Below are 17,425 nucleotides of genomic sequence, written 5' to 3'. Positions count from 1 at the left end.
TTTTTTTTAGAGTCTTGCTCTGTTGCCCAGGCTGGAGTGCAGTGGTGTGGTCTGGGCTCACTGCAACCTCCACCTCCCAGGTTCAAGTGATTCTCCTGTCTCAGCCTCCCGAGTAGCTGGGATTACAGGCACATACTACCATGCCCAGCTAATTTTTTGTATTTTTAGTAGAGACAAGTTTTTGCCATGTTGGCCAGGCTGTTCTCAAACTCCTGACTGCAAATGATCTGCCCACTTCAGTCTCCCAAAGTTCTGGGATTACAGGAATGAGACACTGTGCCTGACCTAGTTTGTGTTGCTTTCTTACAGCAGTCCTTGGAAACTAACACACTTGACTGAGCAGGATGCTTGCTGATGGCCTAGTGGGCCCAGTCACAGGGAGGGGTGGAAGGGAGATTTTGGTGGCAGGTAGTTGATGTTGGCTGGGACTGTGCTTGGCGTGGTTAGCAGGAGGAATGCGCTCTTCAGATGGGGCAAAGACATGTGTAGGTTGTGTGGTGGACAGTGTTACAGGGGTTTCTGAGAGCCCAGAAAGTGCTGTGGGAAACAAACTGGGTTCAACAGGAGTGTGCCTCATTTTACAAAAGGAATGCACTCCCGAAGTATTTCAGGGGAGCTAAATTTTTCTTGAACTTCTCTAGGAGAAAGTGAAGTTTGAAGAGATCACTGAAATTTCAAGAAAGTAGAAATCTCCTTGTAAAGTGAAAATCCACCCCTGTCCCAACCTGGGTATTGTTTATTTTGGAAGTTCCATCCGTCTACTTGTGAAAGTGAGGCCTTCCTGAAATGCCAGGTCTCTCCTTCTGAGAGTCCAAGAAGATTTGGGAGAGGGAAGGGAGGCCGACTTTCACTCATTTTCTAGAGACAAGAAAAAAAAAAATACCATACAACTCTTCTAATTTAAGAATTCGAGAATGATCTCTTTAGATACTTGATAATTCATTTCTGAATGTTAAGGAGTAGAATTTAGCAAGAAGAGGATATTGTGTGTCAAAATAGAGGAGGGCCATGCTTGATCATTTGAAATAGTGGAGAAAACCAGTGCTGTTGAAACATCCATTCAACAAATATTTCCAAGGCATTCAGTTGGGCACCTGGGGAGAAAGATATTAATAAACTCGATCCCTGGCCTCGATGACATGGTTAATGAGCCTCCCGAGTAGCTGGGATTACAGGCGCATACTACCTGGTGTATGCGGGGATAGTGTGTGGGGGGATAGAGAGATTTGTAAATATGTAGTAATAGCAATAGCTAACATGTTTGAACACCTGCAAAATACTAGGCCCATGCCAAGTTCTATACATGCAAGACAGCATCATTTATCCCTCCATAACCATATGAAGTGGTTCTATTACTCATCCCGTTTTGCAGATGAGGGCACTGAAGCTTGGAGAGAATGAATAACTTGCCTAGTGTCATTTCACCTAAGTAAATGGCAGAGCTGAGATTCACACTCTGGTCTGGAGCCCTGAAGACTCTATTCTTCATCATGACAAGTGGTTAAGATGTATCTGCTGTATGGGTCCAAGAGCCAGACTCTGTATTCAAATATCACATACCTACCTGCTGTTAACTTGCCCTTGAACAAATTACTTCTAGGTTTCTCCGATGAGGTTATAGAGATGTTGCAAGAATGAAATGGCCTAATGCAGACCAGGTGCTTAATGCAGCACCTGACACGGCAAAGACAGTCACAAAATAGCAGCTTTTGTTACTGTATGGGCAGGGGCTACTGCAGATGATGCCTAGAGAGCTGTGAAGAGTGAGGGGTTCCAGCCGCTCTCAGTTGGGACAGCAGGGCACAGCTTGCAGATTAGGGTCTGCCTCCTTCCGCATTGTACTTTGGCTCTTCTTTAGGCATGGATCAGGACAAAAAGACATCAAAAGGGAAGTTAAAAGGGAGACTTGTGTGTGTGTGTGCTTTGGAATGGTGGTGGGGGGTGCGTGGTGAGGTGAGGAAACAAACATCTGTAGGTTGACTTTTATAGAACCCCATTTTAAAAGTGGTATTTAATGGCTTCCGTGGGTCTGTTTAAATGTATTCCACCATATTATTTGGTAGATAGGCCAAATAATGGGATGGGAGATGCAGGTATGCTAGTTAAGTTCCCCTAGCAGAAGTACTTTCAGCCTAGGTGGGTTAAGGGAGTTAAGAACTTGTTGAAAATGAAGTGCTGTATGGTAGCTGCCAACGGTTGGAAACACTTTACCTAAAATCATTTGAATGCAAGAATACTAAAACAAAGTTAGTTCTTTGAAAACAGCAATGGTTTCTGAAATGGTTCTGAGAAAATGGCAGGTAAATTTACATGATAGGACATTTTGCTTGAGACTGAGAATAGGCTAAAGCTGCTGGTTCTGGTGGCATTTTGCAGTGCAGAGTCTTGAACTTGAAGCCAGTGTTTGGCTAACTCCTAATATAACCTTAAAAATTGGGCTCAAACATCACCTCCTCTAGGAAGCCTTCCCTGATCTTCCCAGAGCCCCTATCTATGCTCTCAAAGCACAGTCTGAACACCTCTATTGTAGTGTTCATCATATTTTGTTGCAGTGATCTTTTTAGATTTTTTCCCCCAATTTCCACTACCATCTTATTTCTAGCACCATGGACTAAGGACCCAGTAGGTGCCCAAGCTAGTCAAACTGACGTAGATATTACTAGGTTACCAAGAGAAGAGAAAGGGGAATGAAGACAGAAAGGGAGGAATCTAAGACCGCCGACAATAGTCTCTCATTTAATCATCTTATATCAAATAGACCCTGGCTCTATGTATTTGAATTTAAAATCCAATGTATTGTCAATCTGGGCCCCTTTTATAGAATAATTCTTTATTCCCCATCCAGACCTGGAAAAACCACAAACCTCAGGCAGTTCGTGTTACTTTCTTGGAAGCAAAGCAAGCATGGCTGGCTTGGGTTCAAGAGAAAGGAGGGAAATTGATCCATCTTTCCTTTCCTACCCTCCAAGAGAAAAAGGAGACCAGTTCAGCTTAGGCAAGATCCCCTGTCAGGCAGGGACCAACAACTTAGGAAGTTTCTACACTGTCCAGGTCAGTGGTGCCACCCTTTGTCTCTGAACCTGCTTCTCCAACATGGTGGGCAATGGGGGAATTTTGCATAAACACTTTCTGATCAGCTGTGTCATCTCGGGGGCAGCTCTACCATCTGTGCCTGAGATGTCAAAAATAATTCTTCTAAGTATCTTCTCAGGCAGCTTTGGGATGATTTCAAACTTGAGAAAAGAAGCTGAGGGTAAAAAATTACATACCATTCCAAATCAGAGCAGACAGGCTGTAAAGTTCTAGATTTTGTTTGAAATTTCTCTTCAGTGTAGAACAGCATCTTTGTATTGACAGAAGCAGCCCTTTCCTTAATATAAGCCAAGACACAGCCATAAACCAGGTCGACAGGTATAATGTGTTTGGCATGTATTGTTATTTGTTACCAGGAGGGTTTATAGCCCACAACTCACCCTAAACAGATGAGTTCTAAATGCTTGGATTACAAATGGCTGTAAATTTAAATGTACCCAACTTGTCTTTGTTAGAGTGAACCCAGAGCACATGGCTTTCCACCCGGACTGGTTGGTTACTGCTGCCCTATTCTTTGATGGAGATTAAAAAACAAACAAACATACCTGATTGCAATGGTGCTTTGAAACCCCTAGATCCTGAACTCCTTTGGGGGAGATCTGAGAGTGGGAGCAGGGCCCTGTGCAGCCAATTCAGCCTCCCAAGCTGGCTAACACCTGGTGAGTTTCTTCCCTAAGTTTTGGCGGAGGTGACCACTATGGTGTCAAGACTATGGACTTGGGAACAGATAGACTTGGGTTCAAATTTCAGCTCTACCACTTACTAGTTGAGGGACTTCAGCCCTCATCTAGTTCCCTTTTTCATTATTTGTTTTCTCTTCTTGAATGGGGAATACTTTAACATGTTTGAAGACTTAAATAATATAAGGATATGTGTGCTCGGAATCTGTTCTGTCCTGTCCTTATTCATCGTGCTCACCTCTACCCTGACCATTGTCCTTAGATTCTTAGTGTTTCTTCTGGTGCTTTTTATGCAGACAAAAGCAAATTTATTATATATATTATTATTTTTCTTCCTTCCTTACCCAAAAAGCATCCTATTATATATACACTGTCCTGAACATTGTCTTGTTTTTTATTTTTTCATTCATAGTGTCAGAACACAAAGATGTTCCTTATCTTTAAACATTTAAAAATTATTATTTTTTTTTTTGAGATAGGGTCTCATTCTGTCACCCATGACAGTGAGCGAACATGGCTGTCTGCAGCCTCTACCTCCTGGGCTCAAGTGATCCTCCTGCCTCAGCCTCCAGAGTATCTGGGACCACAGGGGTATACCACCATGACTGGCTAATTAAAAAAAATTTTTTTTTGTAGAGACAAGATCTTGTCATGTTGCCCAGACTGTCTTCTTTATGTTTCATAGATGTATATTATGCTATAGCATGGATATATCATAGTTTATTCAACCAGTACCCCATTGCATGGTTTCTAGTCTTTTTCTATTAGAAAAAGCACTACAATGAACATCCTGGGTTGTATGTCCTATGTTTACTGGTATGCCTGTAGGAATACCTCTGCTGGGAGAAAGGATAAATGCATCTGTAGTTTAAGTAGAGCTGGAATCATGTGGTTCTAACTTCTTGAAGATTTGTTTTAAGAATAGTGGCTGAAATGATGCTATTATCTCATATTAAAGCATATTGTAACAACAAGTCATCCAAAACTTATTGTATTTACTCCCAGGTAGTACCATGCTACTTGATAATGGAGTGAGCATGGACTTGAGTCCCATAGTCCTGTGTTTTGAATCTTAGCTCCACCACCTACCAGAGATGCTATGTTGGACACACACCACAAGTTTTAAGTCTGTCTGTTTATCCGGAACAGAGTTGACCTCATAGTGGGTGCTTAATAAATATTCCTTGATTGAATACTATAGGGACACTGTTGAAGATGCTGCTGCTTGGTTCATTCCATGTCTTCTTCATGAGGACCCCCAGCCAATCTCTTACTGTCTGTCTCAGGGTTGACTGTATTTCTAAACAACTGGGGTTTGATTTTATCCCATGAACACTGTGGATCATGCAATGGATTATGTTTTTTTCTTTTCACTTTGGCTGCTAAGAGGCTCAGAGCCAAGTTTGCTATTCTCCTCTAGCCAGCATCCAGTCTTTTAAGGCAGACATTTTAAAAACCAGTGTTTCCCAAACTTGGCTGTACAGCTTAATCACCTGGGACACTTGGAAAAATCCCAATGGCTAGAACACACCCCATATTAATTAAGGCAGGACCTCTGGGGGTAGGACTTAGGCGTCAGTACTTCTTTTTTTTTTGAGGTGGAGTTTCGCTCTTGTTGCCCAGGCTGGAGTGCAATGGCATGATGTCGGCTCACTGCAACCTCTGCCTCCTGGGTTCAAACGATTCTCCTGTCTCAGCCTCCCAAGTAGCTGGAATTACAGGCACCTGCCACCAAACTTGGCTAATTTTTGTATTTTTAGTAGAGACAGGGTTTCACCATGTTGGCCAGGCTGGTCTCTAACTCCTGACTTCAGGTGATCCTCCCACCTTGACCTCCCAAGGTGCTGGGATTACAGGTGTGAGCCATTGTGCCTGGCCGGCGTCAGTACTTTTTAAAGCTCCTCAGGAGATTCTCATGCACAGACAAGGTTGAGAACAGGTATTCTAAGATAAACATACCCCTGCTTTTCTCAGTTTTCTGTTCTTATTTTTCTTTCATAGTAATGTATATTAGTTCTCTTATCTCCTGCACTGTTCCCATCATCTTCCATGTAGAAAATAAAACATGGCTTTTTATAAGTTAATGGCAACCAGATGCTTGAGAATAAAGCAAGCAAAGGAACAGGGAAGGAAATCAGGTATGTCACTAGGGGAAAAATCATTTATTCATCTATGCACGCATCATTCATTTATATTCAACAAATATTTATGACATACTGTGGGCTCAGCTCCATGTTATGGGGGGTGGGAATTACCTTTCTGTTGAAAATCATGTCTAGGAGTGGGAATTACCTCTCTATTGAAAATCATGTCTAGGAGAGATTCTTTCTAGATAATATGTTTTTTAGGTATGTGATAATTTCAGATTGTCTAATAGGAGCGGCGTTTCTGACATTTCTTTTCCCCTCCAGGGAGAACCTTGGCATTTACCCAGAGAAACATCCTAATGTGTACCGCAGCAGGGCGTGGTAAAGAACCTAGAAACATGTCAGTCAGTAGAAGGTGTGTTGGCCCCCAGAAAGCCAAGCATTTGTCTGATGAAGCATGGAGTGGATTCTGGCTTATAGCTTTCATCACTCGGCTGGGTCCTTTGTCAGCTGAAAAGGTAGCAGCTGAGAGCATTAGCAGAAACAGTCGATGGGCTAAGCTCTCTGTGAGAGCTGCAGACTCAATCAAGGAGGGCTGGGAGCCCAGGTGTTGGCTGTCATGAGAAGTCCACTTGCGGCAGTGGCAGTGATCTTCATAGACACAGGCTCACTGTGCTCAGAGCCCCATTTTCCCACTGACACTGGCCAAGATGCATCCTGACTGTGCGCAGACCCTGGAGAGAACGAACCGATAGTGGCAACACTGGCACAGTGGCCAGCCAAGGAGGGAAAAGCAAAGCAAAGAGGACTGAGGCAAAGCAAAAAGAACTGAAGATATAAAGACACATACCTCTACTGGGAAGAGCTCTTCATAGAACAAGGACAATGGCCAGCAAGGTGCCATGCCTGAAAGTATTCAATCACCAAGTCCAGCTTCCTGGTCTCACCTATGTCATCGGAAGTGTGTAGATTTTAGGCTAAAGGGCTACTTTGGTTCAATAGGTGGAAACAAAAATTCATTAAGCATCCTGGAATTATTGCTGAACTCAGGGATGAGGGCAGCTTCGATTTCTTCTCTGAACATGGAATTGTTTGCTGGATTTTGCAGGCTTGACTCCTTGACTTCAGCAGTGCAGTTATAGAAACAAGCCACCAGCAGTGGCCACACCTAAGCTGGGTTGCGCTTTCGAGGCAAGTGTCCCTGCCAAGGTGGGAAAACCTGAGACGCTCCCCGGTGGGTGCAAATATGTGGGAGAACATTGAATAAAATTTCCCCTGGGGCGCCCCCCAGGAAGCATGCTTCCTTCTCCACTCTCCATTTGGCTCTCATTTTCAGTTCCTCTGTGTCTAGGCAAAACCTTTATGTTGTTTAAAATGAAATTAGAACCGAAAGGAAGCAGGGAGCAGTTGTGGCCAAAGATGACACTGAAAAAAGGTGGAAATTGGTGGCAGCACCAGGTTTTCCCTGCTGGAGTTCGCACCCCTAAAATAAGCAGGCAGAAAGTTGGGAGGAAAGCAGAGCTGCAGGCCGCTCAGTCACTGGGTTCCACCATGGGATACCCAGTGCCGTGCTGACCCCAGAGCAGATCCAGACTCTCCTCCCGACTCCCTCACCCCTTCCTCTCCTTTGGGGGTCCTCACAGCACCCCCTACCCCCAGCTCTTACCCATGCAATGCACAGGCCCTTCCCTAGTTCTGAAGGGATTTATGCCTTTTGGAGGAGCAGGTTTTAAAGCCAAAAGGGCTTTTTGGTGATGTGCAAGAGCCCAAAGGCTGGCACCACGGCCTGGCCGCTGGGTGCAGGCCAGTGAGGCTCATACTCGCTGGCCCCAGGGGTTGGGGGTTGGGCGTGGGGTGGGGGCTTTCCCTGGATCCTAGGTGGACCAAAGTTATCTCAGAGGAGTGAGGACTGGAGCGGGATGCTCATGCTTCCGTCCTCAAGGGGCAAGCGCTGCAGGGAGAGGCTCCCGGCTGACACCCTTTAGGAGGCCTGGAATTGGGGCAGCTTTTCCTGACAGAGGGCTGTCTGGCTTGCTGAGCTGGGCTCTGCCAAAAAGCCATCTCAGCCCTGGCTTTCATGCTAACGTAAGGAAGTGATTATGACTGGAAACTTGAACTTGGAATGTGGTCTCTCCAGGCCCAGGGTACTTCTAGTGTGCCTCGTTGGGTAAAACAGGCTTTTTCAGCTGCCCTGGCTGCCTTGCCATGGAGCGGGAAGAGCCCGTAGCTGCGAGGTGTAAGCTGTGGGTCTGGCCTGGCCTGTCACCCTGAGTGTGAGGGGACAGCACCCTCAGCATCTCTGGGCCTCACAGGAGGGTCTCAGCCCCTTTCTACCTCAATAAATTTTATGTAATCAAGTGTGTTATTCATTTGGTGTCTTTCTTTCCCCGTAGTTTGTGTAGAAAGGAAGTGGAGTTGTGGTAAAAAGAAACCCAGCGCAGCCAAAACACACATACACAAAACCCCCGGGCATCTCTCGGTTGAGTTTCGCTTGTCAGAAAGTGCCAGGAAAAGACAGCTTGATTTTTCTTTATGCAGCTTGTCTGCAAATGGCACTTGAACTGAAATATTCCCTTTCATCTTTGTGACAGAAATATGATTCAGTAATTCTTTGTGAAAATGTAGATGATACGCTGCCGTAGTTATAGTGAGTTAGGTTTAAGTGGCAAATGCCTACTGATAAAGACTTCATTAAAGACACAATAGCAGTGGGAGGTCATTATAGTAATTACAGTCCCGGCTTTATTGTTGGGGTCCAGTACTGAATTGTAGCAGCACATTATCACTACATAGTGTCTTGGTCTGATGAGGCAGTGATCCGGCTCAGTGCACTTAGACTATTTCACTTGCCATGGGATCGGGACTTTCTGCAGTTGCCCTGGTTCCACTTTATTTTCGTGTAGACTTTGTGCCTCATTTAAAATATGTGATAAAATAAATCGGTAATCTCCTAAGGGTGCATTCTGTTTCATCTTTTTCTGGATACATATTAGACTGGCACCAGTGGCATGTGAAGGATTACGAAGGTACTCTGGCACTTCTTTTACAACTGCACACCTGTATGCCTGATATTGGGGAATTCTGAAACCTTGGAGAGAAGTCTTGTGAGGCCAGCATCTTTCTCGTTGCCTGGGATAGGACAATGGGTGGTGTCCTGTGGAGGTCTGCAAGGGATCGACTTTGGTTGATTGTGAAGTACATGAAGCTGTTGTCTCTCATTTCGGAGCAAAGAGGTACAGCTCTCTGCACCTCCTGAGGGCCTCTGCTTCCAGGTCTGTCACATCACTTTGAGGGCACTGCTCCAGGCCAGACCGCAGGCAGAGTGCCTTTGTGGATTTAAGGACAAACCTCATGCTTGCAGGACAGGGGCAGGGCCTTGAACTGGGTTGTCATGCAGGTTGGAATGTTGGTATCAAAGAATAAGAGTCATTAGCAGTTTGCTAATGTAGTTGAGAATATTGTCAGCATCATTACAGATGATGGGAACAGTAGTCACTGGGGACTCCAAAAGGAGGGAGGGAGAGAAGGGAGGCAAGGGTTAAAAACTACCTATCTACTATGCTCACTACTTGGGTGGCAGGGTCATTCATACCCCAAACCTCAGCATTATCCAAGATACCCATGCAACAAACCTGCATATGTATTCCTTGCATCTAAAATAAAAATTAAAAAAGAATATTGTCAGTATCATTTCAGAGCTATCCCCAGTTGAATACCATAAGGTAGGGGTGGGTTAATCATGAAGGTGCATCTAAATGGCGCCTTCTGCCTCTTAGAAATCTGGGATAGTAGTTTGTGGGTTATTAGACATCTTGCTTATCAGTTAAAGTTGTGGAAGTCTTACCCCTTTTTCCTGAAATCACTGCCCCTAGACATTACCTTGCCTAATGACGCTTCAACAGGCATTTCTGCTCCTGACCAGGGCTAATGAGATGTCAGATGAGACTCATTTAGAGTGATTTTAGAATATGCAGAAAATATACCTCAAAAATATCTTCCTCGCTGTTTTGTTGCTATGACAGAAATCATCCCAATAGCAATCCTTTGGGTTGTGTTAGAAGTTACGAACACCTTTAAGATGAATAACAGTGTGGCCCAGAAGGTGTTCCTTGACCCTATCGTAGGAGTGCTAGGCCATCAAGGATTAGATAAAATTAAATAACACCCTCACATGTCCTCCCAGGTCCTGGATCCTGACACTTCTTGAGCTTCTTGGCTGGTTTCTGACTTCATTGCTGATTGAGACTCTGGCTTTTGGCTACTCCATTTGGCTCTTGGCCTCTCCCAGCCTACTGGTTGGAATTCATTTTGGCTTTGCTTGGTTGACTCATCTGCTGTCTCCCGGACTGACTTTGATGTGTGGCTGTGTCTCTTCTGGCACCTACCTTCAGCAAGTCTCAGCCTTGGGTTTTACCACATCTCACCTGTGCTCAGGGCCTTGGTGTAAAGTGCCAATAATCCTCAAGGGAGTGGCTCCCCTACTTTAAACCCTTTAAAGGGGTTGGCTTCCAAAAGGCAAAGTATTAGATCCTTGGGTGGAGAGTGGGATTGGGATGATAGATGGGGGAGAGGATATTGAATAGTTGGGGACTTCAACATTTTGCTTTCAGCAATTGATAGAACTAGTAGACAGAAGATCAGCAAGGATACAGTAGAACTGAAAAATATCGTCAAACAATAGGATCAAACTGACATTTATAGAATATTTCACCCAACAGGAGTAGAATCTGCATTCTTTTGAAGTACCCACAAAACAGTCACCAAGACTATATCCTGGATCATAAAACCAGCTAAAATGTTTTAAAGGATTGAAATTGTACAGAATATATTCTTGGAGCATAATGAAATCAAACTAGAAATTGATAGTGGAAAGACAATGGGAATCTGTAGATCAAAGAAGAAATCTTAAAGGAAATAAAACAAAATACAACCAAATAAAATGAAAAAAACGTAATCAATATTTGTGAGATGCAGTGTTGAGAGGAAAATTTATAACACCAACCACTTATGTAAAAAAGATAAAAGATTTCAAATCAATAACCTAAGTTCTCATCCCAAGAAACAGGAAAAAGAAGAGCAAAACAAGCCCAAAGCAAATCGAAGAAATGAAATAATAAAGAACAGAAGTCAGTAACACTGAAAACTGGAAAACAATACAAAAAGTAATGAAACAAAAAACTAGTTATTCAAAAGAAATTAATGAAATTGATAAATCTCAAGCAAGATTGACAAAGATTAAAAAAGAGAAAATATACAAATAACCAATATCAGGCATGAAACAGAGGCTATCACAACAGATTCTGTAGCTGTTGAAGGGATAATAGGCGAATATGCTCAGAAATGAGAAACTTAGAAGAAATAGACCAATTCCTTAAAAACCGCAAGTTACTGAAACTCAGGCAAGATTAAATGGGTAACATAAATAGTTGTATAACTATTTAAAAATTAAATTTGTAATTAAATAGCTACTGAAAAAATTTTCCAGGCCTAGATGGAAGGATTTTACTAGAGGATTTTTATCAAATGTTCAAGGAAAATTAATACCAATTTTATACAGTCTCCCACAGAAAATAGAAGAGGGGGAAACATCATTCAACTAATTTTATGAGGTGAGTATTACTGTTGTTCCAAAACCAGGCAAACACAACAGAAAAAAAGAAAACTATAGATTATTATCTCTCAGAAACTTAAATGCAAAAATATTCAACATAATTTTAGCAAATCAAATCCAGCAATGATTAAAAACAATAATAGACTATGACCAAGTGGGATTTATTTCAGGTATACAAGGCTGATTCAATATTTAAAAATGAATCAACATAATTTACCATTCCAGCATCACTGATAATGTCACTTGGGTCAGAAAACAAATTTAACACAATTTATTCCTATTTATAACAAAGACTCTCAGTACATTATGAATAGATGAGAACTTCCTTAAGCTCATAAAAAGCTTCTAGAAAAAATGCAGGTAACATTGTATTTAATGGTGAAGAACTAAATGCTTTCCCTCTGAGACTGGGAACAAAGCAAGAATGTCTGCACTCGCTAGTCTTATTTAACATAATACTAGTACTTCTAGCCACTGTAACAAGGCAAGAAAAAGAAAGAAAAGGCATTCAGATTGGAAAAGAAGAGAGAAAACTGCCTCTACACACACACAGACACACACACACAGACACACACACAGACACAATGCAGGTGTAACTGGTGAAATCTGAATAAGCTCTATGATTTGTGTTGTGTCAGTTTCCTGGGTTTGATATTGCACTGTAGTACAATAGTTCAGCAAGAAGTTAACATTGGAATGGCAGCGTTGGGGCTAGGTGAAGGGTGTCCAAGACCTGCTTGTACATTTCTTCTATTTTCAGATAACATAATTGTGTATATAGAAAAATCCACCCAAATCTATGAAAAAACTTCTAGAAATAAATGAGTTTAACAACGTTGAAGGATACAAGATCAACACACAAAACTCAATTGCATTGCTATATACTGACAATGAACTAAAATTTTAAAAAGCTATTTACAAACGCTGCAAAAAGAGAAATACTTAGGCACAAAATATGTGCAAGATCTGTATACTGAAAATGACAAAATGCTGATGAAAGAAATGAAAGACCTAAATATTTGCAGAGACATGTCACGGATTAGAAGACTCAACATAGTAAAGATGTCAGTTCTCTCTAAATTGATCTATAGGTATAATGTTATTTCTATTAAAGCCTGCTAAAATTCACATGAAAAAGGAGGGGCACTATTATAGCCAGAATAAATTTGAGAAAAAAGAAGAAAGTGGGAGAAATTATTCTTTTAATGTTAAGGTTTATTATATAGTTCTAATAATCAAGGCAGTGTGGTGTTTACAGAAGGCTAAACACATGAATCAATGCAACAGAATAGGGAACTCACAAACAAATCCACACAAATATACCCAGTTAATTGTTGACAAAGGAGCCGAAGCAATTCAATGGAGGAGGAATAGTCTTCAGTAAATGGTGCTGGGGCAATTGGATATCCATAGGCAAAAAACTGGATGTCAACCAAAATCTCACACCTTATGCAAAATTAACTCAAAATGGATCATGGACTTAAATGTGAAACACTGAACTATACAATTTCTAGAAAAAAATAAGAGGAAATCCTTGTGAACTTAGAGTAGACAAAAGGTTTATAGACTTGACACCAAAAGCATAGTCCAGAAAATAAAATATTGATAAATTGAACCTCATTGAAATTTAAAACTTTTTGCTTTGCAAAAGACCATATTAAGAGGATAAAAAGGCAAATGACAGACTGGGAAGACATTTGCAAATTGTGTATCCGACAAAGGACTTGTATCTGGAATATATAAAGAACTCTCCAAATTGAACATTAAAAAACTAACCATTTAGAAAATGGGAAAAAGACATGAACAGACATTTTTAAAGAGGATGTACAGATGATAAGCACATGAAAAAATGTTCGTCATCATTAAGCATTAGAGAAATGCAATTTTAAACGACAATGAGTTACACCTCTCAGATGTTTAAAATAAAAAATAGTAATAACTTCAAATGCTGGCAAAGTTTTGGAGAAATTGAATCATTAATATATTGTTAATGGAAATGTAAGACTATACAATCATTGGCAGTGGCTTAAGAAACTAAACATGCAACTAGCATGCAACTCAGCAATTCTTCTCCTTGGGCATTTATCCCAGAGAAAGGAAACTTATGTTCACTCAGAAACTTGTACAGCAATGTTCACAGCAGCTTTATTAATAGCCCCAGATGGGAAACCACACAAATGTCCTTCAATGGGTGGTTGGTAAAACAAACTGTGGTACATTATACCATAGAATTCAACTTAAAAAGGAAAGAGCTATTGACACATGCAACAACTTGGATAAATCTCAAGGAAATTATGCTCAAGGAAAAAAGCCATTTGCAAAAGGATACATACTCCATGATTCCATTTATAAAACATTTATGAAATAACATAATTATAGAGATGGAGTGGTTGCCAAGAATTAGAGATGTAGTAGGGTCAGGGGGGTACAGTAGACATGGATATAAAGGGGTAGCACAAGGGAGTCTTGTGGTGATGCAATAATTCTCTATCTTCATTGCACTGGTGGTTATACAAAGCTACCATGTGATAAAATTGCACAGAGCTACACACACACACACACATACACAGACACAGACACAAACAAACACAGGTATAACTGGTGAAATCTGAATAAGCTCTATGATTTGTGTTGTGTCAATTTCCTGGTTTTGATATTGTACTGTAGTACAATAGTTCAGCAAGATGTTAACATTGGAATGGAGGCATGGGGGGCTAGGTGAAGGGTGCCCAAGACCTGCTTGTACATTTCTCTACAACTTCCTGTGAATCTATAATTATCGCAAAATAAAAAATAATAAAAATCCAATAATCCTTGAAGGAGTGACTTCTAAGCCCTAGATGGGAAAGTACTGATTCTCGGGTGGAGGGTGAGGCTGTCATGGTAGGTAGGGGAGATGATATTGAAAAGGGAGAAGGGAGCAGAAAGGTTTCAAAGAAAAATCGTATTTCCCATTTATTTGGGGGCCAGGGATTGCCAGGATGTTATACTGAAATAGTTTCGGGGTTAGGGTGGGTGGGAACAGAGCGTTGAAATGCATAGGGCATGTTTAAAATTTTTATTTATCTAAAAAATTATTTTTTGAACAACTGAAAAATACAGGAGAGTAAAACGAAGAAAATTAAAGCCTATTCGTAGTACCACAGAATTGTGCCGTTGTTAAACCATGATGGCATCTTGTTCTATCTTCTTTTTTTTTTTTTTTTTTTTTTTTCTGTTTACTTTAAAGAAAATCACTCTTGTTTTTTCCCAGGGAAGTTTATATTTTATGTGAGAAGGCAAGGAAATGGGGATTAAGAGAGATGGGAGGAAGTAAAGAGTTAACAAAAGCCAAAGAGACTTTTTGCATCTTCTTGCTGTGTTTCTTCACGTCGATCTTTTCTGCCTGAGCAAGGGAGGCTGAATTACTTGAAGTGTTGAAGAGCTCTTTAACCGCACTCGGTTTTCAAGCGGATGTTTTATGGCACCACGATGATCTGGTTTACTGCTAAGGAGCAGATGCCCATGGCACAAAACTCAGGTAATAACTGAGTTTGGAGGCTCAGGAAGGCAGATAATTTTGAATGAATGTAGTATTTAGAAATGATTAACCACCAGAAAGTAGGGAAATCATTTATTATGAGTGTAGTCTGGGAAGTTAATTTTTTTCTGTTTTATTTCTGGCTACTTAGATATTTTCCACTTCAGTAATTACTTTTTAATTCCAGCTAAGTGAATTTGGAATTCCAAACATTCCTGGAAATATAAATTTTAGTATCTGAAAATCAAATAAGAGTGAGTGTTGTACATTCTTTGTGCAACATACATTCCATCTGCGGCTGGGACATCTTTCTGCTTGGAACAAAAGTTTTAAGATGAAAGTTTGATCTCTTAACCTTTTCATCCTTGTCATTTTGGAAGCAGAGTTGCCATCTGTCCTTAAGATACTGTAATTTATAAAGGAAAGAGGTTTAATTGATTCACAGTTCCACATGACTGGGGAGGCCTCACAATCATGGTGGAAGGTGAGTGAGGAGCAAAGTCATGCCTTACATGGTTGCAGGTAAGAGAGCATGTGCAGGGGAACTCCCCTTTATAAAACCATTAGATTTCATGAGACTTATTCACTATCACGAATCCAGCATGGGAAAGACCCACCCCCATGATTCAATTACCTCCCACTGGGTCCCTTCCACAACACATGGGAATAATGAGAGCTACAATTCAAGATGAGATTTGGGTGGAGACACAGCCAAACCATATCAGATACCAAAAAGTGATCTTGGAAAAAATGATGGAATTCTGGAAAATAAAATGTGTCTTAATGAGGAATGTTAGGGAGAACTGTGCATATACAGGGAATTTGAAAGACCAAAGGCACAAGGTTGCCAATGTGAGCTTGACCTGGAAAGTCACACAGAGTTCTTTCTTGAAGGGAGAAGTGAATTCTTTCTTGAAGAGGCACGTCTCCAGGTCTGTCACTGACTCCTTGTCCACAGGAGAACAAAGGTCACCTGTTAATGCCCAGGCATGATGCTAGTTTCAGAAGGTGCTCACTCTATGGGAAGAGGGAGAGAGTAGAATAGACACATTGGATTTGGGAGGTATACTTGTGGTTGTTGGGGTGGGGGTATGTTTTGAGTGCATTGTGATAAATCTGAATTCCTTCAGATGAATGCCAGAGACTTTGGGGAAACAGAGCATAATGAATGGAGAGCAAATTAGAAATTACAGTACTAGGTGAAACTTGAGTCTTGAGAAAAAGCCAAGCTGTAAAAGACCAGGGGAAGAGTGTTCTAGGAAGAGGGAACAGTGTGTACAAAGCTCTTGAGGCAGGAATGAACTTTGTGTGTTCAAGGAACAGAAAGAATGTCAGTGTGCTGGAGAACAGTGAGCAATGGGGATAATAACATACAATTAGGTCAAAGACTGTAGTTGTTCATACTATCTGCTCTATGACCTAGCAATTTTACTCGTAGGTATTTATCTAAGAGAGATGAGTGAATATGCCCACCAAAAGACCTGTACAAAAATGTTCACATAATTTTATTTATAATACCCTCAAGCTGGAAACTACCCAAATGTCCATTAACAATGGAATGAAAAAATTAATGTGGTACATTCATACGATGGATACTATCTAGTACTGAAAAAGACTGAACTCATGCTGTATGCAGTGATCTGGATGAATCCCACAGGTATAATACTAAGAAGAAAGAGTCAGACATAAAAGAGTACATACTGTGTAATTTCATTTATACAAAGTCCAAGGACAGGTAAAATACTCTATAGTGATAGAAAGAATCATGGTATCTGTGGGGAGGTATTACCTGGGAGAGGACACCAGAGAGCTTTTTGGCATACTAAAAGTGTTTTATATCTTGATCTGGGTGGTGGTTATATGAGTGTACACATATAGGTAAAAATTCAGCAAGCTGTATACTGAAGACTTGTGCATTTTTAAAATGTATGTTATTCTTCAATTAACAAAAGTAGAAAACATTTAAGTCATTGGTTAGGCAGACACCAGACTATGTAGGACCTTGTAAGCCATGGCAAGAATTTGGGATTTCATTCTAAGTACAATGGGAAGTCACTGGACGGTTTCAGCAGGGTAGGAACATGGCTGGATTGCATTTTTAAAAGATACTCTGCTGCCATGTCAGGAGTGATAGCACGAAGAAAAGTTAGAGACCTTTGTGGAGTTCAGGCAAGAGAGGATGACATTGTGAACTAGCATCCCAGCACTAGAAATGGAAAGAAATAGATAGATTTGAGATTTAATTTAAAGGTAGAGCTGACAGACCGACTGCTGGATTGTGGGTAGACAGAGGTGCTGAGTCCGGTGCGACACGATGCTGGCAGCAATGGGAGGAGTCTGCTGTGAGGAGCACAGATTGTTGCTTGGCTCCCAGCATCTGCTGTCCTGGGAAGCACATGGCATCCCTGGTAATGAGGACTGTACAGTATTTCTC

At 41.2% G+C, this 17,425-nt stretch overlaps 1 long non-coding RNA gene across 1 annotated transcript in view; it reads left to right on the top strand.

Moving 5' to 3' along the window:
- The window catches only part of LOC108540800 (uncharacterized), a 23,285-nt gene extending 14,927 nt beyond the window's left edge, over nt 1-8,358 (top strand). Inside the window, exon 3 of the long non-coding RNA XR_001888769.1 lies at nt 6,185-8,358. This is a non-coding gene — a long non-coding RNA (uncharacterized LOC108540800). The remainder of the gene's footprint in view (nt 1-6,184) is intronic.
- The last annotated feature ends 9,067 nt before the right edge of the window (nt 8,359-17,425 follow it).

The sequence above is a fragment of the Rhinopithecus bieti genome, unplaced genomic scaffold, assembly GCF_001698545.2.
Source record: "Rhinopithecus bieti isolate Rb0 unplaced genomic scaffold, ASM169854v2 scaffold_19018, whole genome shotgun sequence".
Taxonomy (NCBI): domain Eukaryota; kingdom Metazoa; phylum Chordata; class Mammalia; order Primates; family Cercopithecidae; genus Rhinopithecus; species Rhinopithecus bieti.
Note: the sequence above shows the minus strand (reverse complement) of the source record. Positions and strands in the feature narration are given on the sequence as shown.